We start from the raw sequence: 13,171 nt of genomic DNA, 5'->3' as shown, positions 1-13,171 counted from the left end.
AAAAAGAGGTTAAGATATATAGAGGGCAGAATGATATGGTGTAATGCATAAATAATAGGAGTCCTAAGAGAGAATAGAAAACATGGAGGAGAGACAGCATTTAAAGAAATAACAGCTGAGAACTTTACAAAAAAACAAATCCACAGATAAAGGAAATACAACTTATATCAAACAGGATGAATAAACAGAAATCCAGACCTAGACACATTGTATTGAAACCAAACAACACTAAAAACAAAGGGAAAAGACACAGTCTACAAAGAAACAACAGACTAACCATAGACTTCTTAAATGGAATGGTGAGAGCCAGAAGACAATGGAATTGTGACTAGACTATAAGTAGCCCATTAAACTATGTAAACAGCAAAAAATCTTTCAACAATGAGAGCAAAATAAAGATATTTTAAGATAAACAAATATTGTTTTCCACTAAAGGCATTTCTACATTATTTATATATAATATATAAATATATTTATATAGCAAAAAATGACCTCTGTTAAAAGGTGTGAAATGAGGCTTCCCTGGTGGCGCAGTGGTTGAGAGTCGGCCTGCCGATGCAGGGGACACTGGTTCGTGCCCCAGTCCGGGAAGGTCCCACATGCCGCGGAGCGGCTGGGCCCGTGAGCCATGGCCGCTGAGCCTGTGCGTCCTGAGCTTGCGCTCCGCAATGGGAGAGGCCACAACAGTGAGAGGCCCACGTACCGCAAAAAAAAAAAAAAGGTGTGAGATGGAAGAATGAGGGAAAAAATTTTGTTTACATGTAGATAAATCTGACTAAACATTGATACATTTGAAATGATAGACTAGGATAAAAATTATTTCTTTGAGAAGATTAATAAAATGGATCACCTTTAATGAAATTGATTAAGGAAAAAAAGAGAAGGCAAAAGTGAATAATATTAAAAATAGAAAGAGACACTTATTTACATACGGAGCAGATGTTTAAAAAATGTTACAGACTAAAATTCACTTCTGGACATGATGAAGTAAAATGAATTAGGCTTGCTTTCCCACAACAAATAGGTGAAAAACTGAATAAAATACATGAAACAACTATTTTTAAGGGCATGGACAACAGACAACTCAGGACAGTGATCCTTTAAAAAAAGGCAAGCAAATAAGACGAGTCCTGTGAATGCTCTAGCTTCTGACTAAAGTAGATTTGCAGACCACAGGCGGAAGGAGGAGAAACTCAAACAGAGCTCAGTGGTCTCATTGCTTTTAGGAAACCAGATCACAGTCCTGGGAGACTGAAGTGGCTGGAAGCTGTGGGACAGAATACCTAGAAGAACAAACTATGTAGAAAAAGAGCTCCAAGAATCTACACAAGAATCCCCTTGAAACTTTACTGTGTACTAGGCTGTACACATGTAAGATGAAGCTACAAACGGTAGGCAAAATGAACAAATTGTTGAAAGAGGAACAATTTGTAGGGCTCACACAAGGCTAGGAGACATCTGAGTTCTGGCCAGGCACAGCAGAGATTCATTGGTGATAATCTAAGGCACTCAGTGGAAACTTCATCAGAGTCACACCTTAGTAGGGAGGCTAAAATACTGCTGAAGTAAAGGTACATGCCATCTACCCCAGCAAAACTTAAAACAGGCCTTGAAGAGATCAAACTGGTCTATAAATAACTTAACTGCCTGTAGAATAGAAAACAACAATCTTAAAGGAAGACAACAAATTCAGCACTCAACAAAGTAATGGTTACAATGGTCCGCATCCAGTCAAAAATTACTAAACATGCCACAAAGCAGGAGAATATAGCCCATAACTCAGAGAAAAACCAATCATTAAAACAGACTTAGAATGATAGAGATGATGGAACTATCAATTAACTACATTCAAGTATTTAAAGGAAGACATGAAGATAGTGAGGAAGAAAATGAAAGTTTAAAGAACAAATAAACCAAATTGAAGTTCTAGAGAGGAAAATACAACATCTTAAGCAAAAATTTCACCAAGTGGAATGAATAGCAAATAAGACTCTTCAGAAGAAAAGATCAGTGAACATGAAGTAATCAATGAAAGCTATTCAAAGTGATACCCAGAGGAAAAAACATTGAAAAAATCATAAACAGAGTTTCAGTGACCAGTGGAACAATAATAGTCTAACATATGAATATTTGAATCTTAGAAAGGAGAGGAGCAGAAAATATTCCAAATTTGAGGAAAACAATAATTTCACATTTCAAAGAACTCCATGGTTCTCGGGCAGGGTAAACATCTACCCACATACAAAACAAAATACACCCAGGTGTATTACAAGCAAATTGCTGAAAACCAGTGATAAAGAGAAAATCATAAAAGCTCCTGGAGTAAAAAGACAAACTAAATGCAAAGCAACAAAGATAAGGAGAGCAGACTTCTTGACAGAAACTAAGCAAACCAGAAGACACTGGAAATACTCTTTAAGGAGCCAAAGGAAAAAAAGCTGTCAAACTAGAAATCTATATCAGACAAAGTATTCTTCAATAACATCAAAAACTTTTTTAAACAAGTGAAAGATGAGAAAATGCATCACCAGCAGACCTGTACTACAAGAATGTTAAAGAACTTTCTTTGGGAGGAGAGAAAGTGATACCGAATAGAATCAACAGAACTAGACTCAGATATGACCCAGGTTTGGGAACTAAAAGCAAGGACTTGAAAATAACTATGTATCTGGATCTGGTGGAAAAGAAAGATAACACATACAGAATGGTGGGGAATTTCAGCAAAAAGATGGAAATGATAAGAAAAGTCAAATGGAAAGGCCAGATATGAGAATTCCTTCAATGAGCACGTCAGTAGACTAGATACATCTGAAGGAAGAAGCAGCAAATTTGAAGATAAGTAAAACAAAGTATAGTGTAGTCACATATTGAAATAATACACATTTGCAATAATGGATGCACCACAGCTATATCCAACATGATTGAATTATAGAAGCATAATATATTTAACACTAGCCAAACTGGAAAATACATCATTTAGGGATACATACTTGTCTGGTAAGTTATTTTTTAAAGCAAGAGAATTCCTTAAACCACGCTACAACTCAAAGACATAGCAGTCTCTGCTATGACCACAGCTGACGAGACTGCAGTGAGGACCTGACCCAAGCTGGGACAATCCAGTTCTCTCTCTAGAGAATTGGATTGGGACAGAGGACCTTTATTAGTCACTATTGGGCCTTTGACCTGAAATGAGTTGCTATGCACTTAACTGTATCCCGCCAAATTAATGCTAAATTCCTACCCCACAATGTGATGGTCTTTGGAGATGGGATCTTTGGGAGATAATTTAATTTAGATGAGGTCATGAAGGCGGGACCTTCATGATGTCCCTTATAAGAAGAGACACCAGAGAGCTTGTTGTCTTCTCCCCCACTACGACATGACAGCACAGCAAGAAGACTGCCATCCATCAGCCAAGAAGAGAGCCCTCAGCAGAAACTGACCATGCTGACACCTTGATCTTGGACATCAAATCTCCAGAATTATGAGAAAATTAATTTCTGTTGTTTAAGCCACTCAGTCTATGGTGTTTTGTTATGGCAGCCTGAGCAAGACAGACAACTCTGTGAATAGACTAAAAGCCATCAGTTACAAAACAGAAGACTCACAGACTTAGAGAATGAACTTATGGGTACCAGGGGGAAGGGTGCAGAGAGGGATAGTTCGGGAGTGTGGGGTTGACATGTACACACTGCTAGATTTAAAATAGATAACCAACAAGGACCTACTGTATAGCACAGGGAACTCTGCTCAATATTCTGTAATAACCTAAATGGGAAAAGAATTTGAAAAAGAATAGATACAAGTATATGTATAACTGAATCACTTTGCTGTACACCTGAAACTAACACAACATTGTTAATCAACTATACTCCAATATAACATTTTTTAAAAGCCATCGAACTGTGCATTTTAAATGGGTAGATTTGTATAGTGTGTGAATAAAATTTTAGAAAATGAACAATAAATCGTGATGTATCCTGAGCTCAATTCCGGTCTCCAATTTCCTGGCTGGGAGAACTTAGGCAAGTCATTTAACTTCCAAACTTCATGATTAAAAGCTTTGGTCTTTAAAACCTGGCTCTCTCACTTGCTACTCCTGCATCCTTAGGCACAGCCCCTATAAGCCTGAAGTTTCCTCATCTAACAAAGAGTTGCTTCCTCTTAGAGATCTTTTATGGATTCAATGAAAAAATGAATGTTAAATATATTACCATAATCTGGCATATGGTAAATAATCAATAAAATTTGTTATTATTTGCTGGGTTCAAATGCACATAATAAAAGAAATATCCACCTAGCAAGGTTACTGTGGACTACAAATGCAATAATGTATATAAAAGAATGTTTTAATTAGACCATTAATGAATGGTAATTATTTACTTGGTTAATAATGTGTGTATTTTGTGGTTCATACCCCTCTATATCACCACTAGGGTCATATTTTTCATCTAGGGAGCTTCTGAGCTAATGTATAAAGGCACCAATCTAATTGTCCACCATTCTGAAACCTCTATTCAGTTTTTCTCAGCCTCCTAATTGTGCCCACATCTAAGATTTCACATTTAAAATGGCCATTTGGAGGTGGAGCATTGACATCACTTGGGGCATTTAATATCAATCAACTTCTTGGGAATTATGTTCTGAATGGTTTCTATGCTATCCTGTAGTAAATAGTAAATGCTTTATTATCATTATATGGAGGCCCTAACATAATGAAACTTAATTTGAAGCAGAGGGTTAGAGGCTGGTCATGCAGCATACTGGAAAACTCCATAGAAGTTGGCAGTAACTTGGGGAAACAGAAAAATTGTACTGAAAAAGGAGAGAAAAAGTCAAAAACAGAGGAATGAGTAATTGAGTCCAGATCCAGGTCGTAATGTGAAATTTGAAGGGTCTCTAATACATTAGGGCTAGTGGCAGGGTTTGGTTGAGCAGTGTGGAGATGTTAAATTTTTTATTTTTATTTTTTTTTATGGTACGCAGGCCTCTCACTGTTGTGGCCTCTGCCGTTGGGGAGCACAGGCTTCGGACGCACAGGCTCAGCAGCCATGGCTCACGGGCCCAGACGCTCCACGGCATGTGGGATTTTCCCAGACCGGGACATGAACCCATGTCCCCTGCATCGGCAGGCAGATGCTCCACCAGGGAAGCTGCACCACCAGGGAAGCTCCCTTTAGAGGTTTTGAGTTTAGCTCTTTGCCTCTGACCCCATGCAGTTTCAATAATTAGCAAATGTCTTGAGGAAGTAACTGGCTATATATTTGTGTCAGGACCTCTCCTTATAGTGGGACTTTGTCTCCTAAGTATTATGAAACTGAGATATTTCACAATGCCTTTTAAAAGCTTCTAGCTGAGTCTCCTAGTGTCCTGCATCTCCCAGGAATCAGCAAATGGTCCTTTGTGATTGGTTCTATACGAGCTTACAATCTGTCAAGCCAGCCCCACACAACCACCAAAAGCTCTACTTGTACCTAGTTTCCCTAGAGGGGTCAGGTCCCTCTTCCTAGGCCAAGCCTGATTCTTAGTCCTCACCCAGAACTGGCAAATATCCCCAGGGAAGGAAATGGCCAGAGATTGTCAACTTACCTAGGAAGGGCTCTTCCCTGTCAATTCTCTGATATCTTTTAAACTAGGAATTTTGTAACTTATCCTTTTTTTCCGTAGGTGTTGCAGCAATGACCTATTACATTCTACATAGAAGCAGAAACAGAAATTGTCCAGTAATATTTTTTCAAAAGGTTATTTCTCAAAGTTGAGACCTATTACATAGAATCCCTTGACCTGTCAAGGCAGGCTATCTTCAGTAATCTTTCCACTACAGTCTGGATTTCTGCTCTTATTACAACACTGATACTACATGACTAAGGTCATCTTTGGTTGTCGCTATCTTTCCAAAGTAAGGTTACTCTTTACTTCCTCCCACCATTCTTCCCCTTCCTCTCTACTTGCTGCCAAACACACACACACACACACACACACACACACATAAAAAATATACATACTACATTTCAGCAGTACCAAACTACTAGTAGTTCCCTCACATAAATCATGATGTTTCCTCTGCCTGGAATGCCCATTCCTTCCTTCTTGTCATTAGCTAACTCTTGTCATTAGCTAACTTGTCATTAGCTAACCATCTTTCCAGAGTTTTCACCTCTTACCGGAAGCTTTCCTTGTCCCCACCTATTCCTTTTCTCTCTACCTACATTTATCGCTCCTATCACACTGTGATAGAGCACCACGCTGTGCTGAAATGATCTGCAGGCTGGTTTGATTCTTCCCTCCACCACACCTCCCATTACACAAAATGAGTTCCTTAAGAGCAGAAAATTTGCCTCGTTGGTCTTTTTGTCTCCAACACCCAGATCAGTGTTTGATATTAATGTTGGTTGGACTGTACACTCCAACTTCCCATCCTGCATTTTGTCCCAGGATGACTAGATAATAGCAAGACCATTCCAAGCCTCATCTCCAGGGCTTTTTTATATTGATATTTTAAAGGTACATTTCCTGAGGTCCCACTAGTGCCAAAATATGAAGAAAAGTAATAATTTTTCTGACTAAAGTGGAAACACAAATGATTTATTCTTCCCTTAATCAATAATACTAGCTAACTCTTACATAACACATTGTAGGTGCCACGCACTTTACATGTATCATCTTCATTCATCTTTACAGCCACCTTCTGAGGTGGGTACTATTGTTACCCCCATTTTACAGGGGAGGAAGCTGAAGCACAGAGAGGTAAAATAAGTGACAAGCTACAGCCTGGATATAGGTCGTCTGGTTCCAGGGACCATGAAATTAACCACTATACTATACTGTACGTCTTCTTGCTTTCCTCGTCCCTTTCTCTTAAATGTTTAACTGTGTAAGTAATAGTACATTGATACACATTGTAAAAAATTCGGAAACAAAGCAAAAACCTACTTTAAGCCAACTTCCACCCAAGTCCAACTTTCTTCCCCAGAAGTAATCACTTCTATTTGTTTTATGGGTAGCCTTCTGAACCTTTTTTCTTTGTTTACTTACATATATACTATCATGTATATGTGTGTACATACAGAGAAACATTTTTCTACAGATTACTATTTTCATTTAACAATTTATCTTAAGGATCTTTCCATCAGTATATATAGATCCATTTTATTCTTTGGATGGTGCATAGTATGGGTATATTGCATTGAATCAGTGCATTATGGTTTAGCTAACCATTTTTCCTTTGCTGGTCATTTATATTGTCTTTCGTTTCACTGTTACAAATGATGCTACACTGAGAATCCTTGAACATGTCTCTATGATTATTTGCAAATGTATGTCTAGGAAAGACCCTTAGAAATAAAATTGCTGGGGATGAAAGTTGTGTCGATTTTTTTTTTTTAACAGTGACTCACAAGCTAAGGCTGTAACTTTTTTCCTTTGTCATTCACAGATTAAAAAGGTTGAGGCTGCTGTGTTTCCAGGAAATCAACTTTGTGTATAAGCACTCTCACATTTGAACACATGAAGGAAAGCCAAGATCTTCTCTCTTCACCACTTCATCTTCAGAAAGGAGAGTTTTGGTATAATCAGTAGAACAAACAGTGTCCTTAAGAACACACAATGGGATGCCCAACAAAGGAGGTGGCAGGTCAGAAGGAAGTGACACTTACTGTGGGGAAAAAAATGAAGTGGGTCAAAGCTTTCTTTCCCTCTGGAGCCTCTCTTTTCTGTATTTTGTGACCCAGCTGGTAATACCAGGGCTGGGAGTGTCCCTTTATCCCTGAAAGATCACACTGGATAGAGTAAGATTCAAGGTTAGGACACTGTATAGTGAAGAGTCCACGAAAATTCTGCTTTAATCCTTTCAGGAAGATGAGGGTCAGGGATGAGAGAGGATGAGGACTAAAGATTTAGGTAGAAGTCGTACGCAATTGCCTGGAGGGTCCCTTGGACATACACCCCTCCTCACTCCAGGAGAGTCACAGTGGTGGCGGCTAGTGGTTGCTAGTGGCAACAGAACCACTTCTCATGAGACACAACCAACCAGCATTTGAATAAATGTCTTTCCTTAAGTGGTTTTAAAATTTGATGCGAGTACTAGTGTTATTTCGTGTCAGTTATTTATATTATTTAAATGTTATTTATGTGTTATTTATAATGTTCTTTTCAATTTTATCTTACTTGATGTACCCTTAGTACAGCAAGTTGATGTTACTCTCTGAGCCCCTGACTTTTTTTTTTTTAAATAATAAATGCAGCTCCACCCTTTGTGTTTCATTGGAAGTTCTAATGATAAACAAGCTGCATTTTTAATATAAGATCAAAGTTGCAGAACTCTCTGATATCAAACTCAGTGACAAATCTATAATCATATAGCTAGAACATTTTTAGCATCACAGTCTAACTTATTAAATTGCCAAAGTCCAAAGACACTCTTTCCGTATGTATTTGATCAGGGAAAAACAAAACTATGGCCTGATAGTTTTATTGGTGCTTTTCTCTCTTATTTTATTTGGATTACCAGAAATATTTCAATTCCTATGAGCAATTCTAGCTCTTCGTCTTACTAGTACATACTGAGTAATTCAAATCATAAATACTAGAGATGTTCTGCTGAAGTAAAACTACCCATCTGTGAAACTAGGAAATGAGAATATCCTGAGTTTTTGTACTGCCACCTTCAGGACACAAGTCTTTATTCTGGAACTCTGCAAGGTTAAAAATTAAATTGAATTAAATTTTTAAATAGTTGCTCCTTACTCCCCCCAAAATTGCCATTTATTTAACACATACTCTGTACCAGGCCTTATACTGAGAACTTTTTCATACTTTTTTCATTATTTGTTCCTATAAAGTAAATCCTTATTTATAGATTAATTCATTCATGCAACCAGGAGATAAACAGGGGACTGAGACAAAGAACAATGAAAAGGTAGATTTAAATTGATTTGATAATTAAGGAACAGAAGAAGCTAACCACAAAAAGAGAAGGAAAAGGTCATTTCAGAGAGGGGGTGCCTGTACAAAAGCTCTATATGGGGGGGAAATCTTAGCATGTTCAGGACTAGAAAGCCAACCACTGTGGGCTTGAGCAGAACATAAACGAACTTGAATGACCACACTTCAAGTTGGACAGATTAGCAGGGACCAGATCAAAACCCTGATATTTGATTTTTAAGCTAAATATAGTGACAGATCGTTTAAGGATTGTAAGCATGGAAATGCTGTGATCTGATTTACACTGTAACACTTCTTGTGGCTACATGGAGATGGATTGGAGGGGAGGATGTATTGACCTTCAGAGATCAGTTTGGGGGCTACCATAGTAATTGAGTTGAGAGACCATGTCAGCACAAAATGTGATGACAGTAGAAGTGGAGAATAAGAGTCAAAAGATATTTTGGAATATAATTGACAGGATTTGCTGCTAGATTAGACATGGGGATGGAGGACAGGGGAGAATCATGGATGATGCTGAAGCTTTTGGCTTCAGTAATCAAGTAGACGACGGTTCCATTTACTGAAATGGAGAATGTTGGGCTAGAGAAGGTAAGAAAAGGAAAGGTTTGTGGACTTAAATCTGGAACTTTGTTTTGCCCATGAGTTTGAGATACCTGTGAGACATCCAGTACAAGTTTAAATAAGTGTTTTGATTTTGGATCCTAGAGGGGAGGTCCGGGCTGCAGACACAAATCTGAAATCGATCAGCATATGGTAGCATTGAAATACCTGGAAATTAGTGAGATTATTTTTTGAAGCTACTATATGAAAGGAAGAGAGGACTCAGGACTAACGAGTGCTAACATGTAGTGGTGGAATAGAGGAAGAGCCAGCAAAGGAGAAGACAGAGGAACTAAGATGGGAGGAAAACCAGGAGAGAGTGGGACTGCGTAAACAAACAAACAAACAAAAAAGGGAGTTCTCTAAAGGGAAAAATGATCACCTATATCCAGCACTGTGCTGATAAATGTTTGAAAAATGGCTACTGGCGGGGTTGGAGAGCTCTGATTTGTAGCATTTGCTGATTTCCATGATGTAAATATTCTCACCATGGCTAATTTCAAGCTACCAGCATGTCTTCACTGAACTTGGAGGTGGAAAAAGATGCACATAATTAGCTGCTGGGCACCGTTACCATCAGGCTCCAGGACAACAGTGCTGCTGAGAGAGAGCGTGAGATGAAGACAGGAAAATGTGCATTGAATCTGACAACATGCAGGTCATTAGTGACCTTAATCAGGGTCATTTTTGGACTATGGGAGCAGAAGCCAAATTGAAGTGGATAGAGTAGTGCAATAAATGTAAGAAAGGAAAGACGATATACAACTCTCCTGAAGAAATAGATTGTAGCTGCAGGCAGAAGAGGAGTCAAGATTAAAAAAAAATAATAAAACAATGAAATTAAGATTTTTGCCCTAAGATACATTAAATAAGTATAAATGGCATGGATAGGATTTGAACCCAGGTTAGTTTGACCCAAATGCTTATGCTTTATTCAGAGCTTCCTGGACCACAGAGAAAAAAAAATTTATAAGCCATCGAAACACAAAATTATAGATGATTTTTCTTTTTATACTTTTTATATTTTTCTGGATTTTTCCATTTTTTCATTAGAAGAATTTTAAAAAGAGAATAAATTACTTTCATAATCATAAAAATACTTATAAATATATAATAGATTTTATATTTCCCAAGTACCTACTGGGATACAGCAAAGTATATGAAAATCATTAACTAGTCTAGTTCAACATAAATAGCATATTACCAAACAGTGCCACCTAGTGTAAAGTTTATTTTGAGATAAATATTTAAACTTCCATTCTATTTTACAGCTTATAAGTCAACATACATTTAGATACCTGTGAACTAAAATACCTAAAGGTGCTATCTTCAAAACTCATGATTTCATAGATTCTAACTCTTAGGTGGTTTCGCAACGTTAGATACAGGAAGGGACCATGTCCTGTTCTGTGTGGTGCTAAGTACACTGTCACAGCTCAAAAGATAATAAGTAGTTTTAGGAAACAGTGGTGTAACTTTTCTGTAAAGAAATCATTGGCTGTTGTATTGAAATTTAAATAAATTAGGGACTTTATTGGAGTTCATGAGGATGTTTTCTTTTGGCTTTGTAAGAAGACAGATATCTGTGATAAGAATAAGCATTCTTAGTAGAATGGGTGGAGGGTAGAGGTATGGGTGTAGATACAATAGATAATTGAGGTTCCATTTTTACATAATTCTATATTATATCACTTACGTGTAAATACAATTTTAAGATTATGGCTGTATCTTTGGATTGCGGTATTAAACTATTATGATGATAATAGTTTTGTGTGAATACAAAATCTCGTGCTCATGGAAATAGATTTTTTAAGAGCACAATACAATTAATATATTTTTCTTCTGCCTACATTTAATAGAATTATATTTAGTTTAAGTATAAAAGAGAGATTAATCGCTGTTTTGAAAGAGAGAGAAAAGTACATTATTTGCAGATAGTTTAACTGTATATTAGAAGACTCAAGAACATTCATATTAACACTACTTGAACTACAGAGTATGGTCTAAAACAAAAATAAACATACAAAAATCAATCTTACACATCAGAAGTAGTCTGTTAGAAAATATAGGGAAAAAATTCTATTTACAATATCATGAAAAGCTACAAAATTCTCAAAATAGCCCTAGAAGTATGAAGGCACCATAGTCCACTAGAACTGGACCACATATGGGTTTCAATCCCTTTGATGATGAGTGTGGGAAAGATGAGGACTGAATTATATTTATTTTTGAGTACCTTAAAAACTATATTTTTGAGAACTTCATTTATCTATCTTTTTTAAAAGCCTTTTTAGTAGACAGTTAAATAATAAATTATTAAACTTGGATTTGCCAAGCAGCTCCCATAAAATTACTTGATCACACTGCCACCTACAGGTGGTAAAAAAAAGCAGGGTGGCACTAAAATGTATCACCTACCATGTATCAGACATTGTATTAAGAAAAATGCTAGGGTTGCCAGACAAAATACAGGATGCTCACCTAAATCTGATTTCAATTAACAACCAATACTTTTGTAGTATAAGTATGTCCAAAATATTGCATATGACATACCTATGCTAAAAAATGATTAATTATTTATCTGAAATGCAAATTTAATCGGGCATCCTGCAGTTATACTTGCTAAATCTGGCAACCCTTAAAAATGGAGATAATAATGTTGACTGTACTGTGCTGCTTAAAACCTTTCAACAGTGTCTCACTGGCTTCAGGAGAACGTAGGAGCGCCTTAACATGGCATCATAAGAACAATCACGTCTCTACTCCTGTCTTGATCCTCCCTGCCTTAGCACCAGCTTCCCGTCAATATCAGAATCTTCCCTTTGCTTAGACAGCTCGGTTGGCCTAGGATACAGAAGTTCCTGGTTTGCGTGTCTTTTAATATTGTTTATGATAATTTTATTATGTAGTTACATCTTACCTCTGGACTTAAGTGAAGGTAAAAATTATAATCGCAGATTATAATTAAATAATACATTACCTCAAGGAGAAAAGATGAGTGAGAACATTCCTGTGGAAAGGCACATTGGAAAACACTTTATTTCCAGCAAATTTTGTGTTCTTATTTAAATGTAATGAAAGAAAAATTCTAGTGAACTTAAATTGTATGTTTGTGTGTGCGTGTGTGTGTGTGTGCGTGTGTGTGTGTGTGTGTGTGTATCTGGCTATATAATTTGCAGGGCAGCATGCATTACGAAAACGTGGAACTTCTTATTCAAAAAATTATTAAGAATTTCAGGGTGGTAGCAGCACAGCATTAACTCAAGCATGGGAAACTCTTAAGAACAGGGCTCTGACTGCACAGGTCACATGCCCTGTATATATGTTTTTTGTTTTTTGGCTTTTTCACCAACTGAATTGACTTAGAATTTAAATTTCTCTGAGGGAAGGTCCTTTTTGTTAAAAATAGAAGTATATGAGTGACTTAAAATTCATGATGTTTTGACATCCTACTTAGTGGACCCTAAACAATCGAGAAGGAAATCAAGCTTATAGGAATATGGACTTTGCAGCCAATTCAAGACCTGGCTTCATGGCTGCCTAAAGAGTTCATGGGTTGGCTTTAGGAATCCACAGACTCGCTCAAATTATAATCAAAATTGTTGTGTGTGTGTGTGTGTGT

Source organism: Globicephala melas, chromosome 16 (genome assembly GCF_963455315.2).
Source record: "Globicephala melas chromosome 16, mGloMel1.2, whole genome shotgun sequence".
Lineage (NCBI taxonomy): Eukaryota > Metazoa > Chordata > Mammalia > Artiodactyla > Delphinidae > Globicephala > Globicephala melas.
This window is presented reverse-complemented; position numbering follows the sequence as displayed.